Genomic DNA, 19,674 nt, shown 5'->3' with positions numbered 1-19,674 from the left:
CTCTTATTACACTTTTTTGATATTTCTTTTAAATAACGGAGTTATGCACTCGTTTCATTTTTTAAAACAGTTTTTGAGGAATATTCCTCTTAAATGACCTTTTAGGGCAAAAGTGCCCTGATGCAATCTTATAGAGAATTTCATGCTCTAAAACTCCTCTTATTACAGTTTTTTGATATTTCTTTCAAATAACGGAGTTATGCACTCGTTTCTTTTTTTAAAACAGTTTTTGAGGAATATTCCCCTCAAATGACCTTTTAGGGCAAAAGTGCTCTAATGCAATTTTGTAGAGAATCCCATTCTCTAAAACTCCTCTTATTACACTTTTTTGATATTTCTTTCAAATAACGGAGTTATGCACTCGTTTCTTTTTTTAAAACAGTTTTTGAGAAATATTCCCCTCAAATGACCTTTTAGGGCAAAAGTGCTCTAATGCAATTTTGTAGAGAATTCCATTCTCTAAAACTCCTCTTATTACACTTTTTTGATATTTCTTTCAAATAACGGAGTTATGCACTCGTTTCTTTTTTTAAAACTGTTTTTGAAGGATATTCCCCTCAAATGACCTTTTAAGGCAAAAGTGCCCAGACGCAATCTTGTAGAGAATTTTATTCTCTAAAACTCCTCTTATTACACTTTTTTGATATTTCTTTCAAATAACGGAGTTATGCACTCGTTTCCTTTTTTAAAACAGTTTTGGAGGAATATCTCACTCAAATGACCTTTTAGGGCAAAGGTGCCCTGATGCAATCTTGTAGAGAATCTAATTCTCTAAAACTCCTCTTATTACACTTTTTTGATATTTCTTTTAAATAACGGAGTTATGCACTCGTTTCATTTTTTAAAACAGTTTTGAGGGAATATCTCTCTCAAATGACCTTTTAGGGCAAAGGTGCCCTGATGCAATCTTGTAGAGAATCTAATTCTCTAAAACTCCTCTTATTACACTTTTTTGATATTTCTTTTAAATAACGGAGTTATGCACTCGTTTCATTTTTTAAAACAGTTTTTGAGGAATATTCCTCTTAAATGACCTTTTAGGGCAAAAGTGCCCTGATGCAATCTTATAGAGAATTTCATGCTCTAAAACTCCTCTTATTACAGTTTTTTGATATTTCTTTCAAATAACGGCGTTATGCACTCGTTTCATTTTTTAAAACAGTTTTTGAGGAATATCTCCCTCAAATGACCTTTTAGGGCAAAAGTGCCCTGATGCAATCTTGTAGAGAATCTAATTCTCTAAAACTCCTCTTATTACACTTTTTTGATATTTCTTTCAAATAACGGAGTTATGCACTGGTTTCTTTTTTTAAAACAGTTTTGGAGGAATATTCCCCTCAAATGATCTTTTAGGGCAAAAGTGCCCAGATGCAATCTTGTAGAGAATCTAATTCTCTAAAACTCCTCTTATTACACTTTTTCGATATTTCTTTCAAATAACGGAGTTATGCACTCGTTTCTTTTTTTAAAACTGTTTTGAGGGAATATCTCTCTCAAATGACCTTTTAGGGCAAAGGTGCCCTGATGCAATCTTGTAGAGAATCTAATTCTCTAAAACTCCTCTTATTACACTTTTTTGATATTTCCTTCAAATCATGGTGTTATGCACTCGTTTCCTTTTTTAAAACAGTTTTTGAGGAATATCCCCCTCAAATGACCTTTTAGGGCAAAAGTGCCCGAATGCAATCTTGTAGAGAATCTAATTCTCTAAAACTCCTCTTATTACACTTTTTTGATATTTCTTTCAAATAACGGAGTTATGCACTCGTTTCTTTTTTTAAAACAGTTTTTGAGGAATATTCCCCTCAAATGACCTTTTAGGGCAAAAGTGCCTTGACGCAATCTTGTAGAGAATCTAATTCTCTAAAACTCCTCTAATTACACTTTTTTGACATTTCTTTCAAATTACGGAGTTATGCACTCGTTTCCTTTTTTAAAACAGTTTTTGAGGAATATCTCTCTCAAATGATCTTTTAGGGCAAAAGTGCTGTAATGCAATCTTGTAGAGAATCTAATTCTCTAAAACTCCTCTTATTACACTTTTTTGATATTTCCCTCAAATAACTGAGTTATGCACTCGTTTCCTTTTTTAACACAGTTTTTGAGGAATATTCCCCTCAAATGATCTTTTAGGGCAAAAGTGCCCAGATGCAATCTTGTAGAGAATCTAATTCTCTAAAACTCCTCTTATTACACTTTTTCGATATTTCTTTCAAATTACGGAGTTATGCACTCGTTTCTTTTTTTAAAACAGTTTTGGATGAATATTCCCCTCAAATGACCTTTTAGGGCAAAAGTGCCCAGATGCAATCTTGTAGAGAATCTAATTCTCTAAAACTCCTCTTATTACACTTTTTCGATATTTCCCTCAAATAACTGAGTTATGCACTCGTTTCTTTTTTTAAAACAGTTTTGGATGAATATTCCCCTCAAATGACCTTTTAGGGCAAAAGTGCTGTAATGCAATCTTGTAGAGAATCTAATTCTCTAAAACTCCTCTTATTACACTTTTTCGATATTTCTTTCATATTACGGAGTTATGCACTCGTTTCCTTTTTTAAAACAGTTTTGAGGGAATATCTCTCTCAAATGACCTTTTAGGGCAAAAGTGCTGTAATGCAATCTTGTAGAGAATCTAATTCTCTAAAACTCCTCTTATTACACTTTTTTGATATTTCCTTCAAATCATGGTGTTATGCACTCGTTTCCTTTTTTAAAACAGTTTTTGAGGAATATCCCCCTCAAATGACCTTTTAGGGCAAAAGTGCCATGATGCAATCTTGTAGAGAATTTAATTCTCTAAAACTCCTCTTATTACACTTTTTTGATATTTCTTTCAAATAACGGAGTTATGCACTCGTTTCTTTTTTTAAAACTGTTTTGAGGGAATATCTCTCTCAAATGACCTTTTAGGGCAAAGGTGCCCTGATGCAATCTTGTAGAGAATCTAATTCTCTAAAACTCCTCTTATTACACTTTTTTGATATTTCCTTCAAATCATGGTGTTATGCACTCGTTTCCTTTTTTAAAACAGTTTTTGAGGAATATCCCCCTCAAATGACCTTTTAGGGCAAAAGTGCCCGAATGCAATCTTGTAGAGAATCTAATTCTCCAAAAACTCCTCTTATTACACTTTTTTGATATTTCTTTCAAATAACGGAGTTATGCACTCGTTTCTTTTTTTAAAACAGTTTTTGAGGAATATTCCCCTCAAATGACCTTTTAGGGCAAAAGTGCCTTGACGCAATCTTGTAGAGAATCTAATTCTCTAAAACTCCTCTAATTACACTTTTTTGACATTTCTTTCAAATTACGGAGTTATGCACTCGTTTCCTTTTTTAAAACAGTTTTTGAGGAATATCTCTCTCAAATGATCTTTTAGGGCAAAAGTGCTGTAATGCAATCTTGTAGAGAATCTAATTCTCTAAAACTCCTCTTATTACACTTTTTTGATATTTCCCTCAAATAACTGAGTTATGCACTCGTTTCCTTTTTTAACACAGTTTTTGAGGAATATTCCCCTCAAATGATCTTTTAGGGCAAAAGTGCCCAGATGCAATCTTGTAGAGAATCTAATTCTCTAAAACTCCTCTTATTACACTTTTTCGATATTTCTTTCAAATTACGGAGTTATGCACTCGTTTCTTTTTTTAAAACAGTTTTGGATGAATATTCCCCTCAAATGACCTTTTAGGGCAAAAGTGCTGTAATGCAATCTTGTAGAGAATCTAATTCTCTAAAACTCCTCTTATTACACTTTTTTGATATTTCTTTCAAAATACGGAGTTATGCACTCGTTTCTTTTTTTAAAACAGTTTTGAGGGAATATCTCTCTCAAATGACCTTTTAGGGCAAAAGTGCTGTAATGCAATCTTGTAGAGAATCTAATTCTCTAAAACTCCTCTTATTACACTTTTTTGATATTTCTTTTAAATAACGGAGTTATGCACTCGTTTCTTTTTTTAAAACAGTTTTGAGGGAATATCTCTCTCAAATGACCTTTTAGGGCAAAGGTGCCCTGATGCAATCTTGTAGAGAATCTAATTCTCTAAAACTCCTCTTATAACACTTTTTTGATATTTCCTTCAAATCATGGTGTTATGCACTCGTTTCCTTTTTTAAAACAGTTTTTGAGGAATATCCCCCTCAAATGACCTTTTAGGGCAAAAGTGCCATGATGCAATCTTGTAGAGAATTTAATTCTCTAAAACTCCTCTTATTACACTTTTTTGATATTTCTTTCAAATAACGGAGTTATGCACTCGTTTCTTTCTTTAAAACTGTTTTTGAAGGATATTCCCCTCAAATGACCTTTTAAGGCAAAAGTGCCCAGACGCAATCTTGTAGAGAATTTTATTCTCTACAACTCCTCTTATTACACTTTTTTGATATTTCTTTTAAATAACGGAGTTATGCACTCGTTTCATTTTTTAAAACAGTTTTGAGGGAATATCTCTCTCAAATGACCTTTTAGGGCAAAGGTGCCCTGATGCAATCTTGTAGAGAATCTAATTCTCTAAAACTCCTCTTATTACACTTTTTCGATATTTCTTTCAAATTACGGAGTTATGCACTCGTTTCCTTTTTTAAAACAGTTTTGGAGGAATATCTCCCTCAAATGACCTTTTAGGGCAAAAGTGCTGTATTGCAATCTTGTAGAGAATCTAATTCTCTAAAACTCCTCTTATAACACTTTTTTGATATTTCCTTCAAATCATGGTGTTATGCACTCGTTTCCTTTTTTAAAACAGTTTTTGAGGAATATCCCCCTCAAATGACCTTTTAGGGCAAAAGTGCCATGATGCAATCTTGTAGAGAATTTAATTCTCTAAAACTCCTCTTATTACACTTTTTTGATATTTCTTTCAAATAACGGAGTTATGCACTCGTTTCTTTTTTTAAAACTGTTTTTGAAGGATATTCCCCTCAAATGACCTTTTAAGGCAAAAGTGCCCAGACGCAATCTTGTAGAGAATTTTATTCTCTACAACTCCTCTTATTACACTTTTTTGATATTTCTTTTAAATAACGGAGTTATGCACTCGTTTCATTTTTTAAAACAGTTTTGAGGGAATATCTCTCTCAAATGACCTTTTAGGGCAAAGGTGCCCTGGTGCAATCTTGTAGAGAATCTAATTCTCTAAAACTCCTCTTATTACACTTTTTTGATATTTCTTTCAAATAACGGAGTTATGCACTCGTTTCTTTTTTTAAAACAGTTTTTGAGGAATATTCCCCTCAAATGACCTTTTAGGGCAAAAGTGCCTTGACGCAATCTTGTAGAGAATCTAATTCTCTAAAACTCCTCTAATTACACTTTTTTGACATTTCTTTCAAATTACGGGGTTATGCACTCGTTTCCTTTTTTAAAACAGTTTTTGAGGAATATCTCTCTCAAATGATCTTTTAGGGCAAAAGTGCTGTAATGCAATCTTGTAGAGAATCTAATTCTCTAAAACTCCTCTTATTACACTTTTTTGATATTTCCCTCAAATAACTGAGTTATGCACTCGTTTCCTTTTTTAACACAGTTTTTGAGGAATATTCCCCTCAAATGATCTTTTAGGGCAAAAGTGCCCAGATGCAATCTTGTAGAGAATCTAATTCTCTAAAACTCCTCTTATTACACTTTTTCGATATTTCTTTCAAATTACGGAGTTATGCACTCGTTTCTTTTTTTAAAACAGTTTTGGATGAATATTCCCCTCAAATGACCTTTTAGGGCAAAAGTGCCCAGATGCAATCTTGTAGAGAATCTAATTCTCTAAAACTCCTCTTATTACACTTTTTCGATATTTCCCTCAAATAACTGAGTTATGCACTCGTTTCTTTTTTTAAAACAGTTTTGGATGAATATTCCCCTCAAATGACCTTTTAGGGCAAAAGTGCTGTAATGCAATCTTGTAGAGAATCTAATTCTCTAAAACTCCTCTTATTACACTTTTTTGATATTTCTTTTAAATAACGGAGTTATGCACTCGTTTCTTTTTTTAAAACAGTTTTGAGGGAATATCTCTCTCAAATGACCTTTTAGGGCAAAGGTGCCCTGATGCAATCTTGTAGAGAATCTAATTCTCTAAAACTCCTCTTATTACACTTTTTTGATATTTCCTTCAAATCATGGTGTTATGCACTCGTTTCCTTTTTTAAAACAGTTTTTGAGGAATATCCCCCTCAAATGACCTTTTAGGGCAAAAGTGCCATGATGCAATCTTGTAGAGAATTTAATTCTCTAAAACTCCTCTTATTACACTTTTTTGATATTTCTTTCAAATAACGGAGTTATGCACTCGTTTCTTTTTTTAAAACTGTTTTTGAAGGATATTCCCCTCAAATGACCTTTTAAGGCAAAAGTGCCCAGACGCAATCTTGTAGAGAATTTTATTCTCTACAACTCCTCTTATTACACTTTTTTGATATTTCTTTTAAATAACGGAGTTATGCACTCGTTTCTTTTTTTAAAACAGTTTTGAGGGAATATCTCTCTCAAATGACCTTTTAGGGCAAAGGTGCCCTGATGCAATCTTGTAGAGAATCTAATTCTCTAAAACTCCTCTTATTACACTTTTTCGATATTTCTTTCAAATTACGGAGTTATGCACTCGTTTCCTTTTTTAAAACAGTTTTGGAGGAATATCTCCCTCAAATGACCTTTTAGGGCAAAAGTGCTGTATTGCAATCTTGTAGAGAATCTAATTCTCTAAAACTCCTCTTATTACACTTTTTTGATATTTCCCTCAAATAACTGAGTTATGCACTCGTTTCTTTTTTTAAAACAGTTTTGGATGAATATTCCCCTCAAATGACCTTTTAGGGCAAAAGTGCTGTAATGCAATCTTGTAGAGAATCTAATTCTCTAAAACTCCTCTTATTACACTTTTTTGATATTTCTTTCAAATAACGGAGTTATGCACTCGTTTCTTTTTTTAAAACAGTTTTTGAGGAATATTCCCCTCAAATGACCTTTTAGGGCAAAAGTGCCTTGACGCAATCTTGTAGAGAATCTAATTCTCTAAAACTCCTCTAATTACACTTTTTTGACATTTCTTTCAAATTACGGAGTTATGCACTCGTTTCCTTTTTTAAAACAGTTTTTGAGGAATATCTCTCTCAAATGATCTTTTAGGGCAAAAGTGCTGTAATGCAATCTTGTAGAGAATCTAATTCTCTAAAACTCCTCTTATTACACTTTTTTGATATTTCCCTCAAATAACTGAGTTATGCACTCGTTTCCTTTTTTAACACAGTTTTTGAGGAATATTCCCCTCAAATGATCTTTTAGGGCAAAAGTGCCCAGATGCAATCTTGTAGAGAATCTAATTCTCTAAAACTCCTCTTATTACACTTTTTCGATATTTCTTTCAAATTACGGAGTTATGCACTCGTTTCTTTTTTTAAAACAGTTTTGGATGAATATTCCCCTCAAATGACCTTTTAGGGCAAAAGTGCCCAGATGCAATCTTGTAGAGAATCTAATTCTCTAAAACTCCTCTTATTACACTTTTTCGATATTTCCCTCAAATAACTGAGTTATGCACTCGTTTCTTTTTTTAAAACAGTTTTGGATGAATATTCCCCTCAAATGACCTTTTAGGGCAAAAGTGCTGTAATGCAATCTTGTAGAGAATCTAATTCTCTAAAACTCCTCTTATTACACTTTTTTGATATTTCTTTTAAATAACGGAGTTATGCACTCGTTTCTTTTTTTAAAACAGTTTTGAGGGAATATCTCTCTCAAATGACCTTTTAGGGCAAAGGTGCCCTGATGCAATCTTGTAGAGAATCTAATTCTCTAAAACTCCTCTTATTACACTTTTTTGATATTTCCTTCAAATCATGGTGTTATGCACTCGTTTCCTTTTTTAAAACAGTTTTTGAGGAATATCCCCCTCAAATGACCTTTTAGGGCAAAAGTGCCATGATGCAATCTTGTAGAGAATTTAATTCTCTAAAACTCCTCTTATTACACTTTTTTGATATTTCTTTCAAATAACGGAGTTATGCACTCGTTTCTTTTTTTAAAACTGTTTTTGAAGGATATTCCCCTCAAATGACCTTTTAAGGCAAAAGTGCCCAGACGCAATCTTGTAGAGAATTTTATTCTCTACAACTCCTCTTATTACACTTTTTTGATATTTCTTTTAAATAACGGAGTTATGCACTCGTTTCTTTTTTTAAAACAGTTTTGAGGGAATATCTCTCTCAAATGACCTTTTAGGGCAAAGGTGCCCTGATGCAATCTTGTAGAGAATCTAATTCTCTAAAACTCCTCTTATTACACTTTTTCGATATTTCTTTCAAATTACGGAGTTATGCACTCGTTTCCTTTTTTAAAACAGTTTTGGAGGAATATCTCCCTCAAATGACCTTTTAGGGCAAAAGTGCTGTATTGCAATCTTGTAGAGAATCTAATTCTCTAAAACTCCTCTTATTACACTTTTTTGATATTTCCCTCAAATAACTGAGTTATGCACTCGTTTCTTTTTTTAAAACAGTTTTGGATGAATATTCCCCTCAAATGACCTTTTAGGGCAAAAGTGCTGTAATGCAATCTTGTAGAGAATCTAATTCTCTAAAACTCCTCTTATTACACTTTTTTGATATTTCTTTCAAATAACGGAGTTATGCACTCGTTTCTTTTTTTAAAACAGTTTTTGAGGGAATATCTCCCTCAAATGACCTTTTAGGGCAAAAGTGCCCTGATGCAATCTTATAGAGAATTTCATTTTCTAAAACTCCTCTTATTACACTTTTTTGATATTTCTTTTAAATAACGGAGTTATGCACTCGTTTCATTTTTTAAAACAGTTTTTGAGGAATATTCCCCTCAAATGACCTTTTAGGGCAAAAGTGCCTTGACGCAATCTTGTAGAGGATCTAATTCTCTAAAACTCCTCTTATTACACTTTTTTGATATTTCTTTCAAATAACGGAGTTATGCACTCGTTTCTTTTTTTAAAACAGTTTTTGAGGGAATATCTCCCTCAAATGACCTTTTAGGGCAAAAGTGCCCTGATGCAATCTTATAGAGAATTTCATTTTCTAAAACTCCTCTTATTACACTTTTTTGATATTTCTTTTAAATAACGGAGTTATGCACTCGTTTCATTTTTTAAAACAGTTTTTGAGGAATATTCCCCTCAAATGACCTTTTAGGGCAAAAGTGCCTTGACGCAATCTTGTAGAGGATCTAATTCTCTAAAACTCCTCTTATTACACTTTTTTGATATTTCTTTCAAATAACGGAGTTATGCACTCGTTTCTTTTTTTAAAACAGTTTTTGAGGAATATTCCCCTCAAATGACCTTTTAGGGCAAAAGTGCTCTAATGAAATCTTGTATAGAATTTAATTCTCTAAAACTCCTCTTATTACACTTTTTTGATATTTCTTTCAAATAACGGAGTTATGCATTCGTTTCTTTTTTTAAAACAGTTTTTGAGGAATATTCCCCTCAAATGACTTTTTAGGGCAAAAGTGCCCAGATGCAATCTTGTAGAGAATCTAATTCTCTAAAACACCTCTTATTACAATTTTTTGGTATTTCTTTCAAATAACGGAGTTATGCACTCGTTTCTTTTTTTAAAACAGTTTTTGAGGAATATTCCCCTCAAATGACCTTTTAGGGCAAAAGTGCCTTGACGCAATCTTGTAGAGGATCTAATTCTCTAAAACTCCTCTTATTACACTTTTTTGATATTTCTTTCAAATAACGGAGTTATGCATTCGTTTCTTTTTTTAAAACAGTTTTTGAGGAATATTCCCCTCAAATGACTTTTTAGGGCAAAAGTGCCCAGATGCAATCTTGTAGAGAATCTAATTCTCTAAAACACCTCTTATTACAATTTTTTGGTATTTCTTTCAAATAACGGAGTTATGCACTCGTTTCTTTTTTTAAAACTGTTTTTGAAGGATATTCCCCTCAAATGACCTTTTAAGGCAAAAGTGCCTTGACGCAATCTTGTAGAGAATTTTATTCTCTAAAACTCCACTTATTACACTTTTTTGATATTTCTTTCAAATAACGGAGTTATGCATTCGTTTCTTTTTTTAAAACAGTTTTTGAGGAATATTCCCCTCAAATGACCTTTTAGGGCAAAAGTGCCCAGATGCAATCTTGTAGAGAATCTAATTCTCTAAAACTCCTCTTATTACACTTTTTTGATATTTCTTTTAAATAACGGAGTTATGCACTCGTTTCATTTTTTAAAACAGTTTTGAGGGAATATCTCTCTCAAATGACCTTTTAGGGCAAAGGTGCCCTGATGCAATCTTGTAGAGAATCTAATTCTCTAAAACTCCTCTTATTACACTTTTTTGATATTTCTTTTAAATAACGGAGTTATGCACTCGTTTCATTTTTTAAAACAGTTTTGAGGGAATATCTCTCTCAAATGACCTTTTAGGGCAAAGGTGCCCTAATGCAATCTTGTAGAGAATCTAATTCTCTAAAACTCCTCTTATTACACTTTTTTGATATTTCTTTCAAATAACGGAGTTATGCATTCGTTTCTTTTTTTAAAACAGTTTTGGAGGAATATTCCCCTCAGATGACCTTTTAGGGCAAAAGTGCCCTGATGCAATCTTGTAGAGAATCAGAGAAATAAAAGAATTACACTTTTTTTATTTTTTATATGGACAATTCGCCCGAGTTTTACAGGCTATTTTTTCAACGACTAATTGGAATTACTTGCCAAATTTCACACAAACTAAAAAAAAATACTCAATGTTAAAACGAATACTGTTATGTTAAAATACTCAATGTTTGAAACGTTTCCGTGTTTACATTATCACTTTTGTCTATTGGTCTATTTCATATCGCACGCTGAAGATTGTTTGTGATTGGTCTATTTCATATCGCACAGTTGTGGAATGTCTAGGATTCAATATTCGTTCAACCGGTGGCATTTGCCAACTTATCCGTTCTCTAAACTGTTAAGGAATGAACCAAGAATAGAAAAAAGCTTTTTCTGAGGAATCCTAGACTTTCCGCAACTGTACGATATGAAATAGACCAATCACCAGGCAATTTTCAGCGTGCAATATGAAATAGACCAAGCGCAGACAATCTTCAGCGTGCGATATGAAATAGACCAATTACAGCTAATCTTGAATGTAAACAAAATAATTCTTCTGATTGTCGTCCTCACTGACAGTTGGCATCAAAACATTGCATTTTGGCTTATGTTATGAGACTTCTATTGAGTGTTCAATTAAATAAAAAAATCTACTTTATTATGTTGACTTACTTTGCACACTTGTTAAGAAAACTACTATTTTCGAAATACCAAAAATAACAACAATATGTGACTTTGTCACATTTTTGCTCCACCCTGTATATAACGGTACCGTCATAATACATAATAATATGGCAATTGGAATAAATATAAAGCCAATTCCGATCAAACGTTAATAATTAATTATTTAAGATTGAAGAATGTAAACTATGCAACAAAACCGTTACAACTAGGTATTATTTATTGTTTGCCGCTTTTGCGTGGAAAAAATAATTAATTGTTAAAGTAATATGTGTTGCAATAGTTAGGCTGTATGTTTAGACAGCTTGTGACTTTATTATTACAGGAAGAAAAAACTAATTTCATTAATTAAAACCAATCAATTTTTAAAATCATACAATTTAAATTGAACGTTTGATCAAATTCTTGCTTTCTACTGATAAAAGTCTAAAGTGAAGTTTAAACATACATTGATGTTGTTTGTCCTCAACTTACTTATCTTTTAGCTTCTTAGCTAAATTAACAAAAATTGCGTTTTTTATAAACCAACAAGCGGACACGAAATAATGACGAATCCGGCAAAAGTTTAGTTGAATTTGACCTCCTCACATGACAAATTTTCTAGTGTTTTTTCAGGCTATCGAATAGGAAATTCAATGAGGATACACCTAGGAGAGGAGGACACCTAAACCGATTGGCCACCAATGGTGAAATTTTATTACTCCTCTTGGACGCGGAAATGTAAACGTGCGAGTTACATTTCCAGAAATGCTATCATACATTTTATCAATTTTGTTCCTCTGGAACAAACAATATTTTTTTGACACTCGCTTATGATTTGCCAATTTGTGTGTATGATAGTCTTGTGGTACAACATTCTTAGTTAAAAGGATATTGTGAGCAAGATTCTACAGACAAAAGTATTTAATTTTCCCCATCAGGCTTGCAAAAGTTGAAGTAACCTCAATTGATGATGATGAGTAGATGCCCAAAAACTAGCTTCAAGCAGAGAAATTGATGCAAATTTTATATCCATACAAGTTTTAAGGCCATGAAGGATTAAAAATCAATTTTCTGTGAGAGATGAGATGAAGATGAAGATGTCGACCAGCTGATTGAAAAACAAAAAGAAGTAATTTAAGATAAATTGCTTTTTTGGAACAGTAAGTAGTTTTGTCCGTACAAGAAGAATATAAAAAATACATTCTACGTCAACGAGAGAATACTCAGAGTTGTTCTAGATATCGGCGAGGACAAAGTACATCTTCTAAGCGTCTACGCCCCCGACGTCAACAAAACCAAAAAGGAAATTGACACCTTCTAGGAGCATCTGCCTCAAGGCAATTAAACAAAGCAAGCAAGGAAAGGCAGTGGGACCAGACGAAGTTTATATAGAGATAATAAAGCTGCTAAATGACGAAGATCTAGACTCCTTGACAGAAATATTTAACAACATATATGAGACGGGTGAAATACCGCAGGACTGGCTCCAGTCGATTTTTGTTCCGATCCCAAAGAAGCCAAATGCAAACCATAGTGACCAGTACCGAATGATCAGCTTACTGAGCCAGGTCTTGAAGCTTTTCCTAAAGATAGTCCATACAAGAATTTATAACAGATGCGAAATGGATGTTAGTCCTACCCAGTTTGGGTTCAGACAAGGGTTTGGCACACGAGAAGCACTCTACAGCTTGACCGTATTACTTCAGAAATGCAGAGATCAGCAAAAGGACGTATTCATGTGTTTCATAGATTATCAAAAGGCGTTCGACTGTGTCAAACACGTTGAGTTAATCAAAATGCTTCAAGACAAGAGGATAGATAAGAACGATGCACGTTTCATAAAGACCCTGTACGCAAATCAAAATGCATCGGTGAAAGTGGGCAATGAAACTACACAGAAATTCCCGATAGAGAGAGGGGTGAGACAGGGTTGCGTTCTGTCCCCCCTACTTTTTAACCTATACTCTGAAGCAATCTTCGAAAGAGCCTTGACAGATGCAGAGGACGGCATTAAGATTAACGGACAGGTCGTTAACAACTTACGCTATGCTGACGACACAGTTATAATAGCGGATAGCCAGGAAGCACTACAACGTCTCATCATAAAGATATCTACCGAAGGTGAACGACTCGGCCTAAGAATTAACATAGACAAAACGAAGGTGATGATGGTTAGCAGAACATCAAATGTGAACCTGAACATCACAGTGAACGGTAAGAAAATCCAACAAGTATCAAAGTTTAGATATCTGGGAAGCTGGTTAACTGAAGACTTGGACCCAGACGTAGAGATACGAAGCAGAATTGAACAAGCCAGGGTAACATTTATGAATATGAGTGCACTTCTCAGCAACAACAGCCTTAATTTGGCATTACGGTACCGTTTTGTAAAATGCTACATTTACTCTGTACTGCTTTACGGAGTGGAGACAATAAAGGCCAATGTCATGAACCGACTAGAGGCGTTTGAAATGTGGGTGCTGAGAAGAATGTTGAAGATTCCGTGGACGGAACACGCAACGAACGAGGAAGTACTAAACAGAATGGGTATAGAAAGAGAACTGCTGCAGACAGTAAAAAGAAAAAAAGCCGCATACCTCGGTCATATATTCAGAAATTCCAAGTACCAGTTCTTACAGTTGATTATGGAGGGAAAAATCGAAGGAAGGAGAGGCATCGGGAGAAGGAAATTTTCGTGGCTGAAGAACATAAGAGACTGGACAAACCTCGATGCCCACGCACTTTTTAGAATCGCACAAGATCGTAGCGAGTATGCCAGAATAGTCGCCAACATTCATTAATGGATACGGCACCTTAAGAAGAAGAAGAAGCATCTGCATGATGAAGTCGATAAAATACGCCATAAGGAAAAAATCCTGATTATGGAGTATTTGAATGCCAGAATTGGAAACTCAATCGTTCATGGCATAAAACAACGTTTCAACGAAGCACACGTCATCAACAGCGGAGAAACTCTGACCACATTCTGCGCACAGAACGACGTAGACAAACGAAACATCGAATCCATCAATGATCCCACCGTGAAGAACTTATACGCAAAAAGACTGACCTAAATGATCAGAGAACAGCCAATCCTGGATCAGGACGACGTGGAAGCTAGTTCGGAAAAAGTCAAATTACACATTGAAACTGCCGCCAATGAAGCATTAGGCAAAAGGAGGATAAACAAAAACTCAAATAAACTAAACACATCATGGTTCATGCCGGAAGTAATACAAATGGAAAGAGAAACACGTGAAACCTACCTGAGATACTTAAATAACAAAACACCGCAAGAGTGGATACGATACAAGGAAATAAGAAGAAATATACAAGGAAAAAACAGAAAAGCCCCAGGAATCAACAAATTGAACAACGAACTGATAAAGTATGGAGGTAAACCACTAAGCGAACAACTAGCCAATCTTTACCAGAAACAACTATATCAACCGAGTAGAAAAAACGCATCTCTATCCCTATCTTCAAAAAAGGCGACAAGAAACAACCAGGAGATTCAGGAAAAATAGGTCTACCACAGACGCCATCTTCATCATTCGACAAATAGTCGAGAAATCAATCGAATACGAAAAACAGGCGTATATGTGCTTCATAGATCTGAGCAAAGCGTTTGATCGAGTGAGGCTAAATGACATCACAACCATATTGAGACGGGGCAGCATTCCGGAAGAAATAGTTAGAACTATTGAAAACATGAACACCAATACAACGACCAGAATACTTGTGAATTACAGGGAGACTCTCTAAGCCCGGGACTCTTTAACCTAATCATGAATAAAATAATAGAAGACGTTAAAAACGCGGCGCATGGTTACAGAACTAACAATACTGTGCTACGAGGATGACGCAGTAATTATATTAGAAAACGAAGATGAGCTTCAACAATTCTACCTGACAGCGAAACGCTACAATATGTCGATTGCGATAAACAAGACAAACTCACTAGTTGTAGCAAAAGAACCTAGAAGATGCAAACTAGCTGTTAACAACGAAATAGTAGAACAGGTGATGTCTTTCAGATACTTAGGGGTAGAAATAACCGCACATCAAGACAGGAGATATGAGGTAAAGAATCAACTAGATAAGGCCTCTAGAATAGCCGGATGTTTGAAAGACATTAAATGGAAAAACCAGTTCCTAAAAATAGAAGTAAAGACCAGAATATATAAATCAAAAGCCGCAGAAACCACGGCAGACACCAGCAGAACCAAGAGCATAACCCGAACGGCAGAGATGAGAACGGTCCGAAAGTATCACGGGACCCACGTTACGTGACAGAATACCCAACCAAGAAATAAGACGAATCTGCGACATACAGGACATTGTAAGATTGACGAGGCAGAGACAGCGAGAGTGGAATCAACCACCGCCTTCTTTACAAGAAAGCCTAGAATGTCACTTTTAATGGCGGCGTTATCGGATTTTTTTTTGTACACAAACCTATGGAGATGCAGTAGAAAATATGTTTTTTTTTATTTTTTCGTGTAGTTGATTAGAAGTTGTGAGTGAAAAATCAAAGAACGCTTCATTCCTGATCCAGATATGTATAGATATGGCTTTTTATATCCAATAAAGTCCAGCCAAAGCAAGTTTGGTTAGAACCCTTTGTCTTGGAAAGTACAACAAACTAATGTAAAAACTGCTCAATCAAAGAAAATTTGGAAATCCTTGAATCTAGGTAAGCAAAACTGGTAAATGGGTTTTATATTATTACCAAGACCTTTCTTTTAAAATGTAAATGTGCCAATAGAACTTCTAAAAGCTGTCCTGTTTCTTCAGAGTAAACCTTTGTTGCTCTCAAAATGCAGGCGGCCTCAAAATGTAACTCACATAAGTCACATACCAATGTATGTAAGAGGCAATAAGTTTACTGAATGAGAAAGCATATTGTACTTACCACTGAGTATTGTGTTGGAGTAAAATCATTCCACTTCAAAGCTTTCAACCACTGTTGGGTTCGAGCAGGGTCTTTTGGAAAGTAAAAGACTGACACTTTTGGGCCTTTCACCAAATTGCTTTTAGAAATTTGGCAAACAACCAGTGGACGGCATAGTGTAGAGGCAATAGAATTTAAGTTAAAAAACCAACCACAAATTATAGAACAATGAAGGAACAATAACAATAGTGATAACACAATAAAATGAACACAAACTACACTTTCACTAGAACAATAAACATATAAACAACAATATATAATAGCAAACAAAAATTACTTTGGCAAGTAATCCCAAGTCTTGACTTTAAACCTTAAAAATTAATTTAATCATCCAAAAACTCAATTTCCACAATACAAACAAATGCAAACTGTCAATCCCATATTTCGGCCATATTGGAATTTTTGGCATGCACCTTCTTGGCTTTCTTGTACAGAGGGCGGTGAATCAACACATCAACAGAATGGAAGACAATAGAATTGCTAAAATTGCGAGAGATGGAAAACTTCACTCTAGAAGACCGTCAACAAGACCACAAAGAGGTGGAGGGATAGCTGGATGTCGACGTCGCAAGGAACCCCTTAAAGCTGGAAAAACAGGTTGAAAGCCTATTTCAAGAAGAAGAAAGGAGAAGACGAAAGATTTGAACGATTTCGGCAAAAGTTAAATTTTGTAAAAATCTAAAGAAATCTTAACTGACAAAGACCTAAACGCAAACGATATAGACGGACAGAACTATTACAAGAATTACAGTTTCTGCAAAATGGCGACAAGAACGCGACGTCTGCAACAGAAACACTTAATTCTATTGCAACAAATAACCTAACCCACTCATTTTCAAATATTTCGATTGCACTGCGCTTTTTTGTTGACCATTCTGTAGCTACAGCTGAAAGGTCATTTTCCAAGTTAAAATTGATAAAAAAACTATTTACGATCCACAATGGGCCAAGAGCGATTACAAAATCTTTCGATCATTTCTGTAGAGTTTTACTTATATGGAAAATTTGGTCAATAATTTATAAAAATAAAGCTAAAAAAATCCAATTCTTGTAAGACCTCTTTTCCTATCTGTTTCAAAACAGTCGGTCTTTTATTTATTTTTATTTCCTTTTTTCAATAATATGATTGAATGTATTTTAACTTTGATTTTGACATTTTGTAGTGTTTTTTTAGTTAATTAGGTAGGAAATTTAATGAGGATTCTAAAAATGTACCTAAAGCAGTCATTTTCTTACCCCAAGTGGGATTTACAGGTAATTTTGTCCCTCACTGTCCTTTCAAACTGTGTTTCTGGTAGATCAAACTTTGACACCGCTTTTTTCCTTGACTGTACCAACTATTGTAGTGTTTTTTAGTTCATTGGTTAGTAAATTTAATGAGGATTCCAAAAATGTACCTAAAACCGTCATTTTCTCACCCCAAGAAGGTTTTACCGGCGATATTGTCCCTACTGACTGACTAGCCTTTCAAACTGTGTTTTGGAAGTTCAAACTTTGACTCCGCTTTTTCCCTGACTGTACTATTTTGTAGTGTTTTTTTAGTCAATTGGATAGAAGATTCAATAAGGATTCAAACATGTGCTTAAAGCCGTCATTTTCTCACCACAAGTGGGATTTACATGTAATTTTGTCCCTGACTGTCCTTTCAAACTGTGTTTCTGGTAGATCAAAGTTTGACACCGCTTTTTTCCTTGACTGTACCAAATTTTGTACTGTTTTTTTAGTTCATTGGTTAGGAAATTTAATGAGGATTCCAAATATGTACCTAAAACCGTAATTTTCTCACCCCAAGTGGGATTTACAGGTAATTTTGTCCCTCACTGTCCTTTCAAACTGTGTTTCTGGTAGATCAAACTTTGACACCGCTTTTTTCCTTGACTGTACCAAATTTTGTAGTGTTTTTTGAGTTCATTGGTTAGGAAATTTAATGAGGATTCCAAAAATGTACCTAAAACCGTCATTTTTTCACCCCAAGTGGGATTTACAGGTAATTTTGTCCCTGATTATCCTTTTAAACTGTGTTTCGGAAGTTCAAACTTTGACACCGCTTTTTTCTCTGTCTGTACCAAATTATGTAGTGATTTTTAGTTTATTGGTTAGGAAATTTAGTGAGGATTCCAAAAATGTACTTAGAACCGTCATTTTCTGACCGCAAGTGTTTTACAGGAAATTTTGTCATTGACTGTCCTTTCAAGCTGTGTTTTTGGTAGATCATACTTTGAAACCGGGTTTTTCCCTGACTGTACCAAATTTTGTAGTGTTTTTTAATTTTATTGATTAGGAAATTTAATGAGGATTCCAAAAATGTACTTAAAACCGTCATTTTCTCACCCCAAGTAGGTTTTACCGGCGATATTGTCCCTACTGACTGACTAGCCTTTCAAACTGTGTTTTGGAAGTTCAAACTTTGACTCCGCTTTTTCCCTGACTGTACAATTTTGTAGTGTTTTTTTAGTCAATTGGATAGAAGATTCAATAAGGATTCAAAAATGTGCTTAAAGTCGTCATTTTCTCACCACAAGTGGGATTTACATGTAATTTTGTCCCTGACTGTCCTTTCAAACTGTGTTTCTGGTAGATCAAAGTTTGACACCGCTTTTTTCCTTGACTGTACCAAATTTTGTAGTGTTTTTTTAGTTCATTGGTCAGGAAATTTAATGAGGATTCCAAATATGTACCTAAAACCGTAATTTTCTCACCCCAAGTGGGATTTACAGGTAATTTTGTCCCTCACTGTCCTTTCAAACTGTGTTTCTGGTAGATCAAACTTTGACACCGCTTTTTTCCTTGACTGTACCAACTATTGTAGTGTTTTTTAGTTCATTGGTTAGTAAATTTAATGAGGATTCCAAAAATGTACCTAAAACCGTCATTTTCTCACCCCAAGAAGGTTTTACCGGCGATATTGTCCCTACTGACTGACTAGCCTTTCAAACTGTGTTTTGGAAGTTCAAACTTTGACTCCGCTTTTTCCCTGACTGTACTATTTTGTAGTGTTTTTTTAGTCAATTGGATAGAAGATTCAATAAGGATTCAAAAATGTGCTTAAAGCCGTCATTTTCTCACCACAAGTGGGATTTACATGTAATTTTGTCCCTGACTGTCCTTTCAAACTGTGTTTCTGGTAGATCAAAGTTTGACACCGCTTTTTTCCTTGACTGTACCAAATTTTGTACTGTTTTTTTAGTTCATTGGTTAGGAAATTTAATGAGGATTCTAAATATGTACCTAAAACCGTAATTTTCTCACCCCAAGTGGGATTTACAGGTAATTTTGTCCCTCACTGTCCTTTCAAACTGTGTTTCTGGTAGATCAAACTTTGACACCGCTTTTTTCCTTGACTGTACCAAATTTTGTAGTGTTTTTTGAGTTCATTGGTTAGGAAATTTAATGAGGTTTCCAAAAATGTACCTAAAACCGTCATTTTTTCACCCCAAGTGGGATTTACAGGTAATTTGGTCCCTGATTATCCTTTTAAACTG

The 19,674-nt window shown here is 34.5% G+C and overlaps 1 long non-coding RNA gene across 1 annotated transcript in view; it reads left to right on the top strand.

The window, feature by feature from the left end:
* LOC145731888 (uncharacterized) overlaps window positions 1-16,019 on the top strand; it is a 33,996-nt gene extending 17,977 nt beyond the window's left edge. Inside the window, exon 2 of the long non-coding RNA XR_014178907.1 lies at window positions 15,611-16,019. This is a non-coding gene — a long non-coding RNA (uncharacterized LOC145731888). The remainder of the gene's footprint in view (window positions 1-15,610) is intronic.
* Window positions 16,020-19,674: the final 3,655 nt, after the last annotated feature.

The sequence above is a fragment of the Ips typographus genome, linkage group LG7 (assembly GCF_016097725.1).
Source record: "Ips typographus isolate SLU linkage group LG7, UJ_Ityp_2.0, whole genome shotgun sequence".
Classification (NCBI taxonomy): Eukaryota; Metazoa; Arthropoda; class Insecta; order Coleoptera; family Curculionidae; genus Ips; species Ips typographus.
Note: the sequence above shows the minus strand (reverse complement) of the source record. Positions and strands in the feature narration are given on the sequence as shown.